Source organism: Camarhynchus parvulus, chromosome 23, assembly GCF_901933205.1.
Source record: "Camarhynchus parvulus chromosome 23, STF_HiC, whole genome shotgun sequence".
In the NCBI taxonomy this organism is placed as follows: domain Eukaryota; kingdom Metazoa; phylum Chordata; class Aves; order Passeriformes; family Thraupidae; genus Camarhynchus; species Camarhynchus parvulus.
The window spans coordinates 1,076,741-1,082,740 of NC_044593.1; positions in this window are offsets into that span (position 1 = coordinate 1,076,741).

Here is a 6,000-nt window from a genome sequence, read left to right on the forward strand (position 1 = left end):
TGCTGCTGGGTTTCCCTTGCATCACCCAAACACAATTCCTGGCACTCTGAGGCGTGCAGGAGCTGAATCCCCAAGGGTGTGGAGGTGCCTGATCTCCAGTTACCCCCAGCAGCACCAGGGTGATGATGGAGGTGCCAAACCCAGAGCTGGATGCACGGAGGGGAGAAGGGCTCAGAGCCTTTCCCAGCACGTGCTGTCCTGGAAGGAATCAGAACGTGCTGCCCAGCAGGAGCTGCCCTGGCTGGCCAGGGATTGCATCCAGCCCTCCAAGCCTGGCAGCACTGGGGCAGAAGGAGCTTGCAGATGCAGTTTTTTATCAGCTGCTCTGGAAACCTGCTGCAATTTTAATAATCAGCTCCAGCAGAATTGGGCAGGTCCTGCTTCCCTCAGCACAACCCCGCTGGCCATGGAGCACGGGCTGGACAACCTGGAGCACGTGGCAGGGCCACATGGAGATGGACCCCGTGGCCAGGGCAGTGCAGGCTCTCTTCTGGTTCTGGTTGTTGATAAGGAACAGCTGGCTCAGGATCCTGCTCCCTGCACATGAACCCTCAGACCACATCTTCAGAAATCTCCTGTCATTTTGGAGCAGCCCAAGTCAGAGCAGCTCTGCTGAAGTTCACTGAGCTGCAGCACACACCTCAAATTCGGGGCTGTCCTGAAGCGTTTTCCTACAAAGAAAAATAAGTGGAAAAGAGGATTTGTGCTCAGCTATTTGATAACTCAAGGGGTATTTTTACAGGAAAGGCTGAATCCACCAGCAGACTGATTCCTTGGGGTCTGATACCTTGCAAAGCTCTCCCAGTTTTCATGGAATGGCCCATATTTGGGGTTTGTTATTTTTAGCACCATAGTAGCACCGTTCCACTTGTCTGTGCATGCAGCCAGGAACAGCCCAGCTGAGGGAGGAAAAGGGAGCAGGAGGAGTTCCCTGTGATCTCACTGTAAATCAGCAGCTTCTGCAGCAGCCAGCACTGCCTGCCCACTCCCTGCCACTCTTCCCCTCAGCCTTTTGTAAGGCCAAGCATAGCAGGAGCCTCCATTCCCCTCCCAGCCATTCCTGGTTGTTCCTTGAGGGCTTTGAGTCATTCCAGGGTTGTTGCTGCTGTGGCCAAGCACAGCTTCCATCTGGATGGGGTTTTTAATCTGCCCTTGGCTCATCCATTCCCCTTCTTTGAGCCTGGCTTCTTCCCTGCTCCTGCCAAACGCAGTTAAATCCCTTCATCCTCGTGTCTGTATGAGTGCAATCATGCCCCAACTGCTTCATCTGCCCCTCAGCTGCCATTGCTTTGTTCTTCAATCTCAGGCCTTCCCTTTCTCTGCCTCCTGTGCCATTTGGGGAGGGGATATGGGATCACTGCCAGAATCCAGCTCTCAAGTCACCAGAACAGGAACCAAGGCACCTCCAGAGTGTTTTCCATTGGTACCTGGCAGACGAGACAATTAATGAAGTTCACACAATGTTCCTAAAGACCAGGAACTTCAGCTCTCCCCATCCTACACACTGGAATAATTTCACATTTGTGTTAGTATAAAGCTGTTCTTTTATCTTCCATGGTCTCAGACCTTCCAGTTCCCACTGGGATGGGCAGAAGTAGGACATGAAGGGCATTCAGCCCTTCCTGGGACCACATCTGAAAAGCTGGAGGGATCACGTACAACACAGGCAGGGCTGGATTTATTTGGCTCTATAAATAGAATCCTGCCCAGTCCTCTTTTTGAAAAGCCCAGGAAAAGAAGGGAGGCAGGAAAGGTGTGGTACTGCAAATAAAGCATTCTGCCCACATGCTGCATTAATTAGGCCCAGCTCAGAAGTTACAGGTGGGATTTTAGATGTGCTGTGACTCCCAGTCTATACAAATTGCCTTGTAGACTGCAGAGAAATTTGATCTTCCTCATCCCCAGAATCACTCAGCTTTCCATGCAACAGGAGGCTTGCATTAAAGGATTAAAATTTTGAAACTCTGAAGGCACCTACCTGGATGCACAGTTAAAATTAAAGCATGAAATTCGTGTGACTTGGAAAGCAAAACAGGAAATACAATAATAGCAGCACTGGTGGTGCTGGAATGGTGGGTTTGGTTCTGGCCACCCTAACTCTAAAAAAGGCACTGGCAGGTGACACCTGGTGGCCCTGCTGGGCTCAGGGGGAGCAGGGTCTCACCTGGTGGCACTGCTGGGAGCTCTGTCAGTTCCTGCAGCTCAGCACCTGCCTTCAGGTTGAGTTCCTCAAGTCCTGCTGATTCACCCTTGTGCAAGTCACTTAACTGTTCTGTGCCTGCTGCCCAGCCCTGCAGGTGCCCAGGCTGCACAGGGTGTTGTAAGCCCTCATCCACAGGAATTCGGGGTGTTGGAGATGTGGGAGCTGTTAACAGAGCACCGAGTGTCATCAGCCATTATCAGATGGTTTATAATAACATACACACACCTCCTGGGCTGCTTTGTCCCTGTCATGGTGGCTTGCTGTAGCTCGGATTGCTTTGGGATTTTGTCATTTCTAGAGGGAGTTTTTGAGGTTTTCCCCAGTTTTGAGCCATTCCCCAGTGAGCTGTGCCCTCTCAGAGTGCTCCTGGAGCAGCCCCATCCCCTGTGCTGAGGCAGACTCCAGAATATGTGATGACTTTGCAGAGCTGCTTAACACCGAGTGAACACACAGCTTAATCAGCTTAATAAGCTGCCACTCATCAGCTGAGACACCTTAACTGCCTGCAAGCACGCTCCTGAAGCAATTGAAGCTTTTACAGTCACTCGATGGTGTTTGTACATCAGCAGAGGTGCTTTCCCTCCCAGTTTGGGTGTGCAGAGAGCACACGGAGCAGTGCTGGGCCTCAGTCCTGCTCACTCACAGCCCCTGCTCTGGGACTCTGGACTCTGCTGCAGTGACTCAGGCTGAGCACCTGCCCCAGCATGTTCTGTGTTGATTAAACTGCTTTGCAGGCCATAATTATTTTCTCTATCATGGTATAATGGCTCTGCATCGTATTAATTTTAACATTGTAAGAATTTGCTTCTGGGAACGGCCTTCTTGAATTAATCACTGACTCATGATTTACTGGGGGAGATAATATCTAACCTACAAGAGGCAGAACAGGAAACTATCTATTTAAAAGATGGCAGTGGCTGATAATTTATGGCTATAGACAAAGAGATATCTCAGAAGAAGAAGGTGGACAGATCCTGCAGTTCCGTGGTCACTGCTCTCACTCAGCAAAAAGGAGCTTTTGTGTAGTCACTGGAGGATCTGTTTGTGAGTGACAGGTGAAAACTGAGGGGGAAGAAAAGGAGTGAGAAACAAGGAAAGTGTCCAAGCAGACCTCAAAGCCATCCTCAGCTCTGGGACCAAACGCTGTATCACAACAAAGGCAGTTCAACATCTCAGCATTTCACCAGCTTGCCACAGGAAACAAGGAGAAAAAAGGAAAAATCATCATCTTTTTGTGTCTGAACCTGTAATACAGGAGTTTTCTTACCCCTCTCCTCTCCAGCTGGAACTGGACACTCCCCCATCACTGATGAGGCCTGGCCATCAGATATTTCCTGTCATTGCAGTCCATTAGGAAAGTCAATGTGAGAGTCAACAATAAAATCTTTAAATCCCAGAGGAGCTTGCAGGAGGTAAAGCTTCATCCTGGCAATCTGAAGGATTTTGTCCCAAGTCACTGTGATCTATTCTGTGATTTGGGGTAACTCACACAACCCTTGGCACTACAGATTCCTGAAATTCCTCTCCTGGAATTCTGGGGCCCTGAACAAAATCAGACACATAGAGGTGAAGGAGGATTGTGGACAGAGCAGCCACACACAGAGACATTTCCTACCAGTGTCAGGTCCTGGGCAGTCCCAGAGAGCTCTTCCTACCCTTGGGAAGCTCTCCCAGATTTTGGTGTGAGTGCTGCTGGCAGCTGTAACCACTCACAGGGAGACATCTGGCTTTGAAATGTGGGTTTGCCTTTGTTGGTCATCACCCACAGGTAAAGGCAATTCAAAGGCATCCCCAAGCCCTTTTTCCTTCTGAAACTCACCATTTCTGCAAGCAAAGCAACACCACTTTGCCCTGGCAGTGTTTGTGGCCCAAACCACAAGAGGAGTTAATTTGGAAAAATTTGGGAAATGGCTTTCTCCATGTCTGTGATCCTGGAGCTGGGAGGGAGGATGGTGCTGCCGACCTTGGCTCTGCTCCTCCATGGAGCTCCTTCACACACAGATCCAGAGCTTCTTAGGGCATGATGGGCTGACTGGGAAGGTACCTTTGAACCTCTGCTGGGAGAACCATCCAGAAACCACCCTGGGACTTTGGAGTAGCTGCAAGCAATCACCAGAACACCCCACAACACTGGAAACGCCACAGACTTCAGGAGAAGCCACACTGGTGCATAATGCACCAAGCTTCAAAAGATCTCCTGGCCCTTTGCCCCTGAGGGTGAGACCTGGGGTGAGGGCACAGAGTTTATCTGAGAGCTGACAGCAGCTGGGAGCTCTCCTGTTTGATTCCCTGACATTGCTAATGCTGCTTTTGTTCCTGGGCTCAGGACTGAGTTCAGTGTTGCCTTATCAGTGTCCCTGGAAATCAGCTCTGCCCAGCACCTTCCCAGTCCAGCAGCAGCTCCCCCATGGTCCTGTCACACCAGTTCTTTTCCTTTCTCACATTCCCTGCTGGATGCACTCTCCTTCCTCAGTGTCTGGTATTTACATCCCTTTCCTGTTTGTCTTATAGGTCATTCCAACATGGATTCCCTCACCAAGGGAATAACATCTTCCTTCCAGTCAAAGACTTCCCACCTAACAAGGAACAAGGAATTGACTCCAGATTTATTCCAGAGTCTGCAGCCTCAGCCACACAAACCCAGCAGGGACACAAAGAAAACTCTTTCCAGGTGAGTGCAGCCTGGAAGACACCTCATTGCCGTGAAATCCATCACAGGAGGGTGATCCCAGAGTGTCCTGGTCCAAAGGGGATGGCTGTTGTCCCCAGGAAGTGGCTGGGAGGTGGCAGTGCCTGGAAGGGCAGTGTGGGCTGGGAACAGCCTGGAGCAGTGGATCAGGGGCCCTTTATCAGCTGATCTCCCAGACATTTACAAACAGTAATTAAACCTGCACCACCCTGGGATGTGGGGGCCACTTCTTATCCCCATGGCATGGAGCAAGAACCAGAGCACACCTGACCTGGAAAAAGATTCCAAAGCAGAGGCTTTGGGCTGGTTTTGTGCCTGAGCTCTCCCCAGAGGAACACTGAGGATAAAGACCCAAATGTGGGGACCCTGGGGCAGGAATGGTGAGGGACACTCCTGTCTGCACAGCATCCCAGAGCAGCTAATGGATTAAAGCTGGCACAGCATCCCAGAGCAGCTGATGGATAGAAGTTGGCCATTTCCCCAAGCCCAGCTGGGCTGGGAGTGAGCTGGAGAGAGGCTCACTGTAACAGTGCTTCCCTGGAAGCCAGAACTGCCATTCCCAGCTATTCCATCCTGCCACCACTTCAGAGGCATGAAAAGGCATGAGCAGAAACTCCCTTCTCCCAAGCCCTCCCACCCCTTGGGATCCTCATGGGAAGGCAAATAAATCCATCAGCAGATCGTTCAAAAACATTTATTGTCACCACACAGTGACGTTTCAGGCCCGAGATTAAGATCATCAATAAATTCCTGACCGTGGAAAAGAATGAGCCCATGAGAAAGCCCAGGGCTCTCCTTACCCAACAGGGAAATCTTTACTACATCTCTCAGCAGCTGGATCTTCTATCAGGGGTTTGGGGAAAAGGAAGCTGGGAGGGAAGCAATGCCAGGAGGGAATTGATAAGGACAGAGGGCTGGAGGAAAGGGCAAATTAAATACGAGGAGGGAAGATCCCCAGCCTGTTATCAGAAAACACACAAACACTCCACACCCAGCTGCTGGGTTAGAGCCTGCTCCCTCTGCTGTGGGAGAGCAGGAGGGACTCCCAGCTGGGGTCCTTTGGCATCCCTGTCCTGTTCCAGCACTGCCTGGAGAGGGGAGCAGCCAG